Below are 17,123 nucleotides of genomic sequence, written 5' to 3' on the forward strand. Positions count from 1 at the left end.
CCATGTATCCTTATGTCAGAATGGTTTAATCAAACGCTCAGCTGCCTCCATAAACCCCTACTCGCGAAATGGCGGAGTTGACAGAGACAGCCGCCATTTTGGACCCGCTTCAGATTTTTGAATGCAAATATCTAGACTTTAGTTTTATCAACATTCAAACAAATTAAATAGTAAGCATTACAAGGAGGGCTTCTATTACCATACCAAATAAAAATGAAAAATACTGAAAAACAAAAAAGTTAGAAATTACGATTTTTTTAAATTTGCATCTCGTAACGACCGGAAGTACTGACGACGCACGAAAAGGGATTCTGCAATCCACAAAGTCATGATCTATCATCTCCAATAAGTCTCCAGTTCATATACTCAGCCATTTTCGGTAAAAGTGCGCGACAAAATCGCATTTTAAAATCAGGAAATCGTCCATAACTTGGCACCGGAAGCGAATTTTCAAAAAAAAATTACAGACTGCACAACTTCATGTAAAGACGCATATTTTGTGAAAATTTCGTTAAAACCCGCTGAATAGTTTTCGAGAAATCGCGTGCACAAAATTTTGTCAAAAAAAGAATAATAATAATAACTAGAGCAAAGCTCGTTGCAAAGCAACGAGTGGGTCTTCCTTCCTAGCGATAAGCAAAAGATTAAATGTTTCTGTCTAGATTGTCAACTTTGCTAACATTCTCTTTTTCGATTTGTCTCAAAAACCCTTATTTGAATTCTTTAATTTGGTGTGAGCATGAGGTCTAAAGGGTACTCTCTCTAACAGCATTCTTGAAATCGTATCCACAACAGTTTAACTTCCAATATTATGACTTTTGATATCGGATATATCATGTTTGTTGCAATTATGTTTGTGAAACGTGTCATACTACAGAAACATAAGTGTTTTGCTACATTACCATCTTAAAAATGGCTTTAAAATCATTTAATATACAATATAACTAGGTAAATAAAATAAACAAATTATTTAATAATTCAAAAAATCCAAATGTATTTATAATAATGATGAACAATCTTCATTAGTTGCAATCAGTAAGTAGAACAATACTTTTATAATAAACGCACAGAAATGTGTTGTGTATGTTTCGAATTTGAAGCTTTCCACTAGCAACTGGTGGTACCTCAATAGGAGTGTAAAATTCTCTGAAAGGTATATTGTGAACATATTACATATGGCTGTGTATTTTTTTTAGCGGCTTTGGCAGAATGCAGCAATCACTAAATCAAGTACAAAGCTAAAAGTCTTGTACATAAACATAAATAAGAATATCTACGCTTACTTATTCAAAAGTCAATTTCCTCCAAATATTGTACAAGCTAAATATAATACATTTACAGCATTAAAGAAACAAATCTCTTTGAAGGTATTGCCCTGCATAAGAACAATTTGAATCCCCTACACTAAGGATGCTCTGTGCCAAGTTTCACTTTGGTTCTGGAAAATGATATTGTGAAATTTTAGACAATTATGATAATGGATAAAATTATGTTTTTAAAAAATTTACTGGTTCCTTTAGCTCAGATGGGCTAATAAGTATGCAACAGGCACAGTTTTGGAGTTGACATTGAAATGCGACTGGACATCTCTTCAATCTTGTTTTAGAAAACTACATGTACATGCCCTATGTACTGAATTCCTTGGAATCATACACATGTTTATGCCTTTAATTAGTTGTGTGTGCCAAAATAACAATTTTTTTACATTATACTGTAAAAAATACACATACATGTATTACAAGATCTTATATTCCTGCTGAAGACAGAGGATCTATCTTAATCATTAGAATAAGTAAGTCTAAACTTTGAAAGGGAAGACCTTAATAAAGAGGTCAACATGCTACACAAACAAAATATTATTATATTTAAAAATAACATTTATTCCAATGTAATTACTGGTACATGTATTTCTGTTACAAAAACTATTTCACTTGAAAAACTGAGAGCAATTGATATGTTCATATTTGTGGATTTATGTTGTCAAATTAAAATTTAAAAATGATACACAGTGTGTTTAAAAATTGTCTTCACAAACCAAAACTTGACTTATTTTCACTATGCTGTTTATTCCATGTCACATCCAAACAGATGATCTTCTGGCAAATCATGGTCATGCTTGGTATCAAAATTCAGTATTCAGATGAGTCACACCTATCCAAAAGAAATTGAAATTTTTTAATTTATAATTCTTTTACTAATAAAAAGTGCAATTCATGAGATTATAAATTAGATTATCAAATTGAGAGATAAGATATTGTCACATTTTCTGTGTATAATTTGTAAATTTTAATGTACTCTTTCATCAATTAAAAGAAGTTTACACCAATTAAGGCAGTCATTTATGCTATCCCCTAATAAGACAACATACAAGTGCAAAGTAATCATGCACTAGTGGGTTTAGGATAATGTGCTAGAGTATTTATGACAACATACTAGCACGAGGTGACAATGTGCTAGCATGTACGTCAGTGATAATATGCCAGCACACTGAATCCAACATGCAGTGAAGCTAACACTCAACAGATTGTTTAGAGTTGTGTTTGCATGATATTTTGTTTTGTGTAAACACAGCAGCACGTTGTTTAAAGCTGCATTGGAGTGGCAGTCTGTTGAAATTAACATGCTAACACACTGCAACTTCACATCATTGGAACACCATAATTTTAAAACTCGCAAACCAATATCTTATGATTACTAACTAGGTAATTGCAACTGTAAATGCTGAATTCATGGTGACAATAATACCAGTAATTCACTGTATATCTGAGAACTGATCAATTATAATAAGGCGTGTCCAGATAGGGCCACTTGCTAAAGCTCAATAGCACTTTCATAAAAGCGTGCCATCTTACCGACACAAAAGACGCCATTAGGCTATCACACAGCTCGCCATCACAACACTGATAAACACTTTCGCACTAACACAAGTTCGCACCACACGCTGTCACACTAACACACAACACACTGTCACGCTAATACAATTTCACACAACAAAATATCAGGCTAACACGAGTTCACACAACACTGACTATCATGCTAACACAAATTCACAAACACGCTGTCTCGCTAACACAAGTTCACACAACACGCTGTCTTGCTAACACAAGTTTTACATAACACGCAGTCTCGCTAATTAATACGAGTTCATACAACACACTGTCTAGCTAACACAAGTACACGCAACACACTGTCACGCTTAGATGAATTCACACAACACACTGTCACGCTAACATGAGTTTACACAACACGCAGTCTCACTAACACGAGTTTACACAATACACTGTCACGCTAACACGAGTTTACACAATACACTGTCACGCTAACACAAAGTCACAAAACAGGCTGTCTCACTATTCACTAACACAAGTTCGCACCAAATGCTGTTGCGATAACACACTGTCATCCTCATACCATTTCACACATAACACTGTCATTCTAATACCATTTCACACAACACACTGTCAGGCTAACACGAGTTCACACAACACACTGTCACGCTAACACGAATTCACAAAACAGGCTGTCTCATATTCACTAACACAAGTTCGCACCAAACGCTGTTGCGATAACACACTGTCATCCTAATACCATTTCACAGAACACACTGTCATCCTAATACCATTTCACACAACACACTGTCAGGCTAACACGAGTTCACACAACACACTGTCACGCTAACACAAATTCAAAAAACATGCAATATCGCTAACACGAGTTCACATAACACGCAGTCTGGCTAACACGAGTTCACACAATATGCAATCTCGCTAACACGAGTTCACACAACATACTATCTGTCTAACACCAGTTCACACGACAAATTTTCAGGATAACAAGTTCACACAACACACTGTCACGCTAACACGAATTCACACAACATGCTGTCTCGTTAATAAGAGTTCACACAACATGCTGTCTCGCTAACATCATCATGAGTTTACACAACACGCAGTCTCGCTAACATGAGTTTACACAACACGCAGTCTCACTAACACGAGTTTACACAACACGAAGTCTCGCTAATTCGAGTTCAATCAACACTCTGTCTAGCTAACACGAGTTTACACAACACACTGTCACACTTACACTTTATACACGATTTCACACAACACGCTGTCCCGCTAACACGAGTTTACGCAACATATCGTCAAGCTAACAAGAATTCACACAACCCACTGTCAGGCTAACACAATTAAGTTCACAAAACACACTGCCTTGCTAACACAAATTCATACAACACACTGTCTCGCTAACACAAGTTCACACAACACACTCACATTGCTGAGTTTAAAGTAAAGGTCTACCCTAATTTGAAGAGGTTTAACACTAACATATCTCTATATTAGTAAAGAGCTTCAAATTTAAGACAAAAACATTTATGCAGTAATGTTCCTTAACATGCATCTGGCATATAAAATGAATGAGACCTTAAAAACCTCACAGTACATGTTTACTTAGCTAAGTAAAGGTCTAAATTGATGCTATTCAACAATATATATCAACATCTCTAAGTATGTGAATGAGTGAAATTCTCAAATAAATATTATAAATCAAAGTATCAATAAGAAGCTGAACCTTACGTCGCAGGTTCCAATCCCATTGCTAAATGCTTTAGACAGGTTACTCCTATGAGACTGCATAAACCAAGATTCTGTGTCACAGTAGGTGTTAGCACAAAATGGATCTCATACTTCTTAAAGGCAATAAGTGCTGAGTACAAGTCTATATTTGCAGCTAATACCATCCCAAGTGGTGGCACCATGAAATGACTGAAAAATGTATGATTAAGGCAAATAAACAAACATTAAACCATTACAGCAGTCTTATCAAACAAAAAAGCAAACTTTCTATGATTACAATTTTTTTAAACAAATTTCTTTTGCAATTTAACTGAGCAATATTTGTCCTTTTTTGTCAGTAAAGTATGATATTAAATAATTAAGACTTTTTGAGAACATCTATTTATAGCGAGTCCAGACAGCAGCACAAATTCCTGCCCATGATGCGAGCTCTTATGATAAGACCTTGGCAAAAGAAGATTGTGACTTGCACATTGCTCCACACAATTTTTCCGCAGTGTACTTTGGACCCACGGTGCTTAGCTTCTTTAACATGTTTAAGCTACATTCAAAATTCATTTCTATTTAATTTGAATTAGCTATCCTTACTCATGTTCACATTGAGCTAATGGGAATAATTTAATGAGCAGTGAATTCATTCGAATTAAACATTTGAATAAACTCTCAGTGTGAACACTGAGCATTTATGCACCAAATGTCAAATGCGGCTTGACAAGCACAATCTAAATTAAAACTAAATAAGTATCTGCCCTTACCCTTACAGTCACACTGTCAATATATAATTAGTTGAATATATTCTGTAACATTAAGTGCAGTTTGAATTATAGAGTATGATCACTATGATAGTTAGTAGGACTGTTGAAATTACATCCTCAAATTTTAAAAAAATAAAATATAAAGCTGTGGGGATTTACAAGGTAAACAGAGAGCGTCTGAACTGTAAAACAGATAATATATCGGTGTGTCTGTGTATTTCTAATAACATCAATGTATGTCACTGTCATGTAATCAGAGTGTAAATTTTAAGTAATAAAAATATTCTAACCTTCATTCCAATGGTCCAAGCCAATCATACATTAAAATGTCGCCGTCAGCTCTTTCATCACTCGATACAATTATCACTGGGGAATCCGAAGCAGAGTCAAGAGTGTTCATCCTTGTTAACGTGACAGTCAGAATTTCCTCGTAAACAATTCACACAAGATTCTTAGAATATATGAATCGGGATAATTCTGCTTAGAATAATGTTCCAGAGAAGTGACAAAGTACTTCGTATCTGCAGATTAAATGAGTGTACATGTCTACAAACGGATTCTTTGTGAGAAAATGTTCAACTTCACAAATCATTCTATTTTCAGTTTGTAAACCAGATTTACTGATAGGTCGGACCAAAACAATGTCGGACTATATCAAACTTGGACCATAACAAACTCGGACTACACAAAGTCGGACTATAACAAACTTGGACTATAACAAACTCGGACCATAGATACATTTACGATGCTTTAGTAGGATTATGTCTACTAATTGATTAAGTTACATTTATTTCGAAAATTTCTAATGTATTTTCATTGCTAGATGACTTAGATGAGATTGAACCCAAATTAATTTTATTTAATATATTTATTAGCTCTACTGGTCAGAGACCAGAAGAGCTTATGCGATAGTAATGCGTCCGGCGTCCGTCCGTCTGTCTGTCTGTCTGTCTGTAAACAATTTTTCAAAACGCTACTCCTCCTACAATTTTAGTCTAATTTCAATATAATTTGGCACACAAGTAGACTACACTAAGATACATAAAATAGTGCATCGGTTTTTGATTTCGATGAACGGTGTTGCCATGGTTACTAAAAATAGAATTTTCTGAGAAAGTCCTTTAAAACGCTACTCCTTCTACAGTTTTGGTCTGATTTCAATATTACTTGGCACACAAGTAGACTACACTAAGATACATAAAATAGTGCATCGGTTTTTGATTTCGATGAACGATGTTGCCATGGTTACTAAAAATAGAATTTTCTGTGAAATTCCTTTAAAACGCTACTCCTTCTACAGTTTTAGTCTCATTTCAATTTCACATGGCACACAAGTAGACTACACTAAGATACATAAAATAGTGCATCGGTTTTTGATTTTGATGAACGGTGTTGCCATGGTTACTAAAAATTGAATTTTCTGAGAAATTCCTTTAAAATGGTACTCCTTCTACAGTTTTGGTCTGATTTCATTATCACTTGGCACACAAGTAAACTACACAAATTTACATATAATAGTGCATCGGTTTTTGATTTCAATGAACGGTGTTGCCATGGTTACTAAAAGTAGAATTTTCTGTGGAATTCCTTTAAATTGCTACTCCTTCTACAGTTTTGGTCTGATTTCAATATAACTTATCACAAAAGTAGACAAGTATCCATTTCCTATGGTGTTGTAACCTGCTGTACCCATGTGTACCCTTTGTACCCACTGTACCCTGAGCATCGGCTCCAGTATTTTTAAATTTAACTTAGAAAATTTCAGCCTTCTAAACCCTTGTATCCATTTCTTATAGTATTGTAACCTGCTGTACCCATGTGTACCCTTTGTACCCACTGTACCCTGAGCATCAGCTCCATTATTTTTAATTTTAACTTAGAAATTTTCAGTCTCCTGAACCCTTGTATCCATTTCTTATAGTGTTGTAACCTGCTGTACCCATGTGTACCCTTTGTACCCATTGTACCCTGAGCATCCACTCCATTATTTTTAATTTTGACTTAGAAAATTTCATCCTTAAAATCTAAACCCTTGTATCCGTTTCTTATAGTGTTGTAACCTGCTGTACCCATGTGTACCCTTTGTACCCACTGTACCCTGAGCATCGGCTCCATTATTTTTAATTTTAACTTAGAAAATTTCAGTCTCCTGAACCCTTGTATCCATTTCTTATAGTGTTGTAACCTGCTGTACCCATGTGTACCCTTTGTACCCACTGTACCCTGAGCATCCACTCCATTATTTTTAATTTTGACTTAGAAAATTTCATCCTTAAAATCTAAACCCTTGTATCCATTTCTTATAGTGTTGTAACCTGCTGTACCCATGTGTACCCTTTGTACCCACTGTACCCTGAGCATCGGCTCCATTATTTTTAATTTTAACTTAGAAATTTTCAGTCTCCCGAACCCTTGTATCCATTTCTTATAGTGTTGTAACCTGCTGTACCCATGTGTACCCTTTGTACCCACTGTACCCTGAGCATCGGCTACATTATTTTTAATTTTACTTATATAGATGTTACAGTCTTCCTACCACTGGGAAGCATCTACTTTCGTTTTCAGTAGGAATAAATAGTGTACCCTTTTTGTAACCTTTTCTCCATACATTTAATAAGGGTGTACCCTAGGGTACAAAAGTATCACCTAAAAACGCAGTACCAATTTCTTGCCATATCTAACCGTCAAATCACCCAAGTTTTAATAAAACGGTGAGAAGGAGGGAAAAGCATCGATAATCAGTGTGAATGAATACAGATTCATGGTATTGACTATTACATATTTAAAGGCATATACATGTATATTTACGGATTTACCAATGTATCAACGAATATTTACTGACCAGACGACAAGGTATTTTCATCAATGTTTGATGTATAGTTAGTTATTCGTGAAAAAGGAACATGCAATGTGTGACCCGTTTATTTTACCGTCACACTCTAATTACATTTTAAAATTTTATATTTACCTTCCGTATGATCAATAATTTTCCTTGCTCATCATAAGCATTCGGTACCTAAACATCTTAGGTCTGTTTTCACTTGGCACAAAGCGGAAGCACTCGTTGTTACGTAGATAGCGTACATGTAGGTAACAACTCGGAACTCATTATACTCAGCATCACCCCCCCCCCCCCCCTTTGTCAGGCTTTTACGAAGGACTTTTACTGGGGAATAAACATGTAAATCCTTAAAAAGGTTAAAATAGTTAACTCATATATTAACGAAAGAGAATGGCTTTTGATTACAATGGGACTGTAATCTATTTAGATTTTAATTATTTCGGAATAACAGAAAATGTTACCATCGAAGTATAAGTTTTGTTAAAATTTATACTCTCCGCACGCACCCACCAAAAAGATATTTTGCTCCGTAAATTCTGGAACTGTGATAAATAAATGAAGAAAGTTTTAAGTTGGTGGGTGCATGCGGAGGTACTGAAATATCAAAGAAAATGTCAGAAAATTACATGTTTTCGGGATTTTTCGGGAAACATCATGAGTTTGATCAGTATTTGTGACGTCATTGATGCACTATAATTAAATTTTAAAATGTTTCTGTGAAAAACAGTTTCCAAACATTAATAATATAAACAGTTTTCATAATTGTGATTACTTTAAAATTTTGTGAATTTTGGGGCCATTTTAGGGCATTGGAGCCTCTTCCTCTTTGAGTATATTGTCTCAGACAAAATAAAATTAAAATCGATTAAATTCAATGAATACAATTTCAAATATAAACAAAGTTCAGCTTGTCTTGTAAGGTCAGAAAAATAAAATAATCGGTGCGTACATTTTCTCGGCAGGCACGTATATACATACAAAATGTAAAATGGATAAAAAGTTCTCAAAATTGTTTTTATTTGGTAAAACATTGCATATATATAGACTTTAAGAGTAATAAATCTAACACAATACAAATTAATTTCATAATTAACACAGCGATCCGTTTTTTGATAAATATATATACGGTAGTCCGAGTTTGGTATAGTCCGACTTCGGTTTGGTCCGAGTTTGTTATAGTCCGACATTGTTATGGTCCGACTTATCTGTCAGCGGTAAACCATGGCAAACATGTGTCCGACGTCGACTCGAAGGGGCACATTAAAAACGGGATATACTAGAGACCTGATATTTACCTGACGTTTTAATTTTTAATTAAATGGTAATATTGAGTATTTTAAATTACTTATGTACAGACTTTATGACTTCGAGGCATATGCTATACAAAAATTCAATTGTTTGGAACATTTACAGACAAATTTGAATCAGGTCAAATCAGTGTTTAGTACATCGCGTCTTTAGTACCTTCCTATTTCCCACAATGCCGCGCGTTGTTTACAAACAAGCGCGAAAAAATCCTGTAAACTAGGTACTAATTATTGTTGTGTACATCATCACATTTTAAAATTATTTGAATAAAAAGAAAACAAAGAAACACCGAATCAAAACTATATCTTTTAGATGCATCAACTAAAAATGTGCACATGTATGCAGTAAAGGCTTGGCTGGCTATAGTAGACAACTTGTTCCTGAAAGGTTTCTCACATACATGTACTTGTTTTATAAAAAAATCAATTAAATATAGCTGGAAGTTTATTTCTTTTTATATCAAATGACAAGATTTTATAAGTTCGAAATTATTTCAGTCAAACTTTTTCATAATATACCAATATTTTTAGCTATCAGAAAAAAGCGTGTATGAGCTATTAACCCCTAATTATAGGGGCCAGCCCCTTTTCATTAATCAAATATGAAAGCTCTCGTAATTACCCACAACTTTTGTTATATATTTCTAACCAAATTATTCTCGGTTTAAAAGTTATTACACAAAAAGTAGCAAAAATTCAAAGAAAAAAAATTACTGAAATTTGCCGTTTTATAGCTTCCAAACTTTAGGAAATCAGCTTATAATTTTATCGTTCTGCACATCTACAATGTATTGGCTACAAGTTCTCCAACTTTCGTGTAAATATCTTACGTCGTTCTTGAGATTTTTAGTGGAAACGAGACATCAAAATTATCAATTAAAGGGCAATAACTCACAATTAAAGGCATGCATCAAAAAATTGAAAACAGGTGTAAATAGGTTTAATTACAAGGTATCTAACCTGAAAGTTTCATAAAAATCAGTCCAAAGGTCTTTGAGAAATCGCCTGTCAAAAATCGAGCGGGAAAAAAAAAATAAAATAATAATAAGAAACAGTAGAATAACAGTAGGGTCTTCCGAAGGAAGCGGAAGACCCTAATAACTAGATGAGAAACTCGTTGCGAGCAACGAGAGGTCTTCCGTCCGATTCCGGTAAGAAAGGGTAAAATCGACCTAAAAAAGTAAACAAAAATTGCACACAAGAGGGATTGAGTTGCCAGCATGAAAATCCAACGAGCTAAATATTACAGTATTGGGACCTCTACTCTGAATCTCTGTATAACAGTGCTTTTTGTCTTAGAATTATGAAAGGCGAGTCACTATTCATAATTTCGCGCCAAACGCTACGAGTTAAACATAGCGCCTTTTCTTTGGAATGTTTTATTAAATAGGTGTGATAGCTTCAATGAAATAAAAAATGTGTTCTTATAGCCTAAAATTCGAGGATTATAAAGTACCCGGTATATTTAACACATTTTACAAATTCCATATCGTTTGTAAGCAAGTGACACTAAAGCGGTGAAACAGCTATGGATTTTTAACTTTTTAAAAATTCCCTGTTTATCCCCAAAGTGAACTCTCCCGATTAGTTAAACTTTCATGAAAAGGTTGAACTGTTTCGCCGAAAAAAAATGCTCGCCTCACGATGGTCAGGGAATTGGATACCATTTATGCTCAATAACTTGAATCAGTTCTTTGAGACAAGAATGCTGATATAAACTCCATTAAACGATCTGTCAAAAAATGGTTCTCTTATTTTTGTCTTTTCTATTAGTTTAATATGACACGAATGTGCATCGGAAAGACAGTGGTTAAGTTTTATACTTACAATTTCATTGATATTCTTTCTGAGAGAGTATTACTTATAACTATGATTTAAGATCTGTTTTTCCGTCGTGCACAAGATATTAAGCATCGAATTTCATTTGCATGATATTATTATGTCTCTTCTTTTTTTTTTACTTTGAGATCCAGCCAAAACCCATTATAGAAGATACGTTAGTTTGAAACAGAATTGCGACGTAACTACGACGTGTCAATCCAAGAATTCCTTTACATTTCATTTATCCTTATGATACCTTCGTTCAAGCAAACGCTCAGCTGCCTCCGTAAACCCCGATTGCGAAATACCGGAGACAGCCGCCATTTTGGACCCGCTTCAGATTTTTGAATGCTTTTATCTAGAGTTTGGATTAATGAATATTCAAACAAATTATAAAGTAAGCATCATAAGAAGGGTTTCTATTAACAAACCAAAAATAAATGAAAAATATTGAAAAACAAAAAAGTTAGAAAATACGATATTTTTTAATTTGCATCTCGTAACGACCGGAAGTATTGACGACGCACGAAAAGGCGATTCTGCAAACCAGAAAGTCATGATCTATCATCTCCAATAAGTCTCCATTTCATATACTTAGCTATTTTCGAGAAAAAGGGGCGACAAAATTGCATTTTAAAATCAGGAAATTGTCCATAACTTGGCACCAGAAGAGAATTTTCCAAATTTCTCTTCGGATGTAACAACTTCATATAATAACACATATTTTGTGAAAGTTTTATGAAAAACCGCTGAATAGTTCTCGAGAAATCGCCTGCACAAAATTTTGTCAAAAAAAAGAATAATAATAATAATAAGAAACAGTAGAATCACTATAAGGTCTTCCGTGAAGACGGAAGACCTTAATAAGAAACAATACAATCACTATAAGGTCTTCCGTGAAAACGGAAGACCTTAATAATAATAAGAAACAGAGTAAAAACAATATGTTCCCCAACTTCGTTTGGGGAACATAATAATAAGAAACCGAGTAAAAACAATATGTTCCCAAACTCCGTTTGGGGAACATAATAAGCCATTGGCTTTCATAGGTTATCCTTGGTATATAAATGTAATGTGAATTAGATACATGTCTTTTAAAAAAACTGATTGATTTCGATATTTTTATTTTAATTCTTTTGTTTAGTGCCAAACTTCTATATTTCATATTGTCAAAATTACATTGTAACAACGCATATATAGTTGTTACATAGGCATAAAATTGTTATTAATCAATAGCGTAGACCATCTACACAATTAACAAAAAGAAAATTGATTCATCATTAGTAACAGTTTTATTTGATTTATTGAGTTTGTTAATTTTAGAATTCTCTTCCTTTGGTTAATAATTAATAGAAATTTCAGTTGTGAAAATATAACTTGTTGATAGGCTGATATAAGTGCAAAAAGATTTAAGATAAAATTTAGCAAAGAAAGCGGCTTAAATCAGGGAAATATATTTAATTTTATTTTTACCATTAATTGTATTTTCTAGATAAAACTAAGAAAAAAATTAGAAATGTAAATGGTACCTATATTTGCTTATTGATTTAACGTACATGTAGATTTTATTGTATAAAGTTATTCCCAGGTTCTAACAGGTGTTGGTTGTTGACAGGAGAAATGGGGGGGGGGGGGCAGAATGATTAGAATGAAGAAGAAAAAACTAATCTGTTTAAATTGTTTCTAATAAAAAAAAATACTCTTTTTAAAATAGTTTTATATTCAGATGTTTGTCAGTGCTAACTTACCTTTTTTTTTAGTGCAGAAAGGTCAATATGACACAAGAGTAAAAAAAATTAAAGAGAGCGTCATATTTCTCATTTATTTAATCATAAAAGGTTACTTTTTTTCTTTGTTAAGATTAAGAGATAAATCTTTTTTTTCAAAAAAAATATGAATTACAACATTTTCACACAAATTCTTTTAAAGATATTACCTGTTATGCATGTCGGAATTGTAAAAAATACGACAAGAAAAACGGGGTGATACTTGCATTGTGCTCCTTTAAATTTTTTCATGCGAGATGAAATCCAATGAATTTGCCTTCATTTTAAAGATACAAGTCATATGAATTAAAAACCTGTAGATTTCGAATTTTAAATGACATTTTTTGGTTCCTTTTAGCACATTTTGGAGTAGAACAATAATGTCTGAAAATAATTTATTTTTAGCATTTCAGTGATTTTCACACTGTTTTTGCACGTGCTCCTTTGTAAAAATAAGCGTATAACGGTATTGCTTTTAAAATCTTAAAATTAAGAGCAAGTGGTCAGGAAAGAAATGTCAAAATTTCGAAAATTTCAAAGACTTTTCTGACATAGGTCCCCCCTTAAAGTGTCTTTTAAATCAAAGTACTGAAAGTACTCATGGGAGTTGAACATTGTTATCTGAAAGATCTCACAAAAAGTATAGGAACAGTTTCATGCATTCGGATTCAAGTCATCTAGAACTGATTTGTTAGAGTTACAACACGAAATAATAAAAATAATTTTTATTGCATTTGAATAGCCAAGATCATGGGACTGCTCTTAAATTAGCTGCAGAACTGTAGTTCTCCGAAAAAAAAAAGATTTTGACAGACCGGAGAGCTACGGTGTCATCCATTGAAAAAATTGTATATTTATTGCGCACGAACAGTTAAGTTTAGTTCTGGATTTATTCTTTCTAATTCTTACCTCGACAATTTGACCAAACCAAACAAACAACCCCACCATCAAAAAATTAATTTTTCCAAACTCGAAAATACTATCTTGTGGGTAGGTTTCAAACTTCTTTCAGTACCATTTATTACTCAAACCCAAACACTACCCTTATATTTCTGAAGCATTTGAATCAAAACGCCCCCTACTCTGTTTAGAATGTGTACAATATATTTGGTCCCAAGAAACAAACAAAGACTCTTTATATTCAATGTTACCATCACCAGACACTATATTGTCATTTTTCTTCCTCTGATTAAAACAAGTATTTGTTATTCTCTTTTGGGTATGAATGTTTTTTTTTCGGACACAAAAATAATTTTTTTTAGAACTCCGTGCTTATCTATTTTATCAATTGTATCTTTATAATTTAATCATCAAGTTTTGTTATTCAATAATTTTTTAATTTCATTTCAAATAATTTCTATATAGAAGTAAGTATCTGAATACTTTACATTTTTTTTAGACTATTTCAGAGTTACTGCTGTACTGATCTTCTGCAAGGCAAAATGATAATTATAGTTTGGTGAAATATAAAATAATAAAATTAATTGTTTAAAATAACATCATTTAATTATCTATCAACAAAAACTCCGCCAAATATTATTTTGCCCTGCAAAAGTGTAGTACCGCAGTTAATGTGAAGGGGCTAATATTTGATTAAGACACAAATTTCACTGCAAAAAGGTAATATTAAATGTACTCAAGCGCCAAAAGAAGCATATTGACCCTCATTTTTTAAATTATATTTTTCATTAAGCTATGTGTGTTAAAACTAAAAATACACTTGTTAGAAATAGTTGAAGACTTCAAATATCAGGAGCCAACCTCGTTAAGATTGATACTTTTCATTTTCTTGAGTCAAATTGACAATGGTTGTTTTGTGTCTCGAAAGATCGATTTCTGCATCTTTAAAGCGATTTCTGTCTTACTCAGCTTTTTCTTCCAACTTAGATTTTTCTTCTTCTTACCTTAGAAAAATTCAATTAAGCCAAATAATTCGTGAGTAAATATAATCGCTGGAAATTGTACGCAAGGAAATAAATTCTTGTTTTTGAGATGTTTATCAATAATATCTCTTTGATTGAAACAATCATTTATTATTTCATCAAATGGAATAATTGCCTTTAATTAAAAATTTTTTTTTCTAAAAACCTTTTTGGGCAATGATTGTATTAAACCTAGAGGACCGGGTTACTCAATACATATAAGTTGGTAAATGGGGGTTGAGGTGGGAGAGGTTTTTCAGAATTAAAGGTTTTCTAAACACATGAAACATAAAAAAAAAAATTAATCGGAATGTTCTTTCCCTTTATAAATTACGAGATACACAATATATTTACTTCCACGAAGTGAATCTGTAAAAAAATAACAATATGTATTTCAAATAAATATGAAATGTAAATATGATATATAAAGTCGCTTATCATTTACTTTGACTCGAAAAAACGACAGATCCTTTTTTTAGAACAACGAATTTTACTTATCGCATAAAACGTTATGTACACAGTTCATGTGTTATATTCTTAAAGTGAAATGTATTTTTTGAAAATATGTGATGCATGTGTCTGGTTTCATTTTATATTTTATGCAACCAACATTTACTTGACAAATGTACAAGCCATATTTGATCTGGTCTGGTGTATAATAAGAAATACCAAGAATGCGCTCAATACTCTACCAAACTATCCCAAGGTTACTCCATGTGCTAATACACTGATTACCTACTGATAGAAAACAAAATTAGTAAATAATTAAGTTTATTTTGTTTTAATTAGGAGAAAATTAATCATGTTAGAACTGTGCAGCTACAGCATTCAGGAGATGAAAAATGCAATGAAAATGATGCCATTTCGGTTCATTGATAACATGGCTACAACCATTTGTTTAGCTTTTTCTTGTTGAAGAAAAGAAACTAGAAATATGTCCATAGGACATGAATACCCCGCCGAGGATATATTAGTAAAGCAACATGAAAATTTGTATGTGTAAAAAATTTGATCTTGAATAGTGATGCAGCTAAATTGCTTGTTTGGAAGATATAGACCAGATCCAGCATCCGATTCAAGTCTGGTAGTGTTCATCCCTTGATGCATCATCCGTGCAAATTTGGTTCAGGCAAGGCTTACAATTACTTGGGAAAGAAAATGTAGGTCAGATCCAGCATCCGAAGGAAGTCTGGTAGTGTTCGTCCGTAGATGGATCATCCGTGCAAGTTTGGTTTAGGTAGGGCTTATAGTTCCTTGGAAATGGACCTGCTCCAAAAACTTTAACCTGGTCACTTATCTGGAAAATGTAGGTCAGATCCAGCATCCGAAACAAGTCTGGTAGTGTTCATACTTAGATGCATCATCCATGCAAGTTTGGGGAAGACAGACCTGACAAACACTGTGAAGTTTGATAACACCATCTTGACTGGTATGTTTAAAACTGAGATAAACACTAATTTAAGAAAGTGAGGTCAAGGTCAAAGAAAAAGGTCAAGGTCAAAAAATGTTGATGCAGTTGCGTAGCTCTCATCAATATCTATCAGCATATGATCAAGTTTGATGAACATTTCTTGGATAGTTTCTTTGAAACTTAGCTTCCCCCCCCCCCCCCCCCCCCTCCCCCCCCCCACGAAATAGGATTTTCGAGTTTGGGCAACTTTAAATTTTCTTTTTATTTTTTTTTTTTGCTTGTCAACTTTTTCAGGTAAGAAAAAAAAATTTTCTCAGGTTGGCCCCCCCCACTTTCAAAAACGATGCTACGTGCCTGACTTATATACCCCGGCCATATTCATGGCGGGGCATAAAAAGAACTCTTTAAAATATACAGTGGAATATGTCATTTTTAAGGCGTGTATAAAATCAAATTTCCGTTACATTCTGGTGTACATGAAGCAGAAAAGTTTGCAAAAAACTAAAAATTAACACTGCACACTGTAAAAAAATGTTACGAGTATAGTTCGAATTTTCTCGACAATACATTATATAGAAAAAATACAGTATCCTTGACCCAAGCGCTTATGTATTACATTAGAAAAGTTGGTACATAATTTTGTCAATTATGTTCTAAATTCACCAGTTCAAACGAACATAAATTATTTATAAATAAAACTCAAAAACACTTTATATAGG

At 33.3% G+C, this 17,123-nt stretch overlaps 1 long non-coding RNA gene across 1 annotated transcript; it reads right to left on the reverse strand.

Moving 5' to 3' along the window:
* Positions 1-1,316: 1,316 nt before the first annotated feature.
* LOC134255503 (uncharacterized) lies at positions 1,317-5,941 on the reverse strand. Its single transcript, XR_009989567.1, has 3 exons — positions 5,626-5,941; positions 4,581-4,769; positions 1,317-2,151 (listed from the first exon to the last, which is right to left on the reverse strand). It is a non-coding gene; the product is annotated as an uncharacterized LOC134255503 (long non-coding RNA).
* Between the last annotated feature and the right edge of the window lie 11,182 nt (positions 5,942-17,123).

The sequence above is a fragment of the Saccostrea cucullata genome, unplaced genomic scaffold (assembly GCF_032062105.1).
Source record: "Saccostrea cucullata isolate Sc308-1 unplaced genomic scaffold, CSIRO_AGI_Scuc_v1 ctg3239, whole genome shotgun sequence".
Classification (NCBI taxonomy): domain Eukaryota; kingdom Metazoa; phylum Mollusca; class Bivalvia; order Ostreida; family Ostreidae; genus Saccostrea; species Saccostrea cuccullata.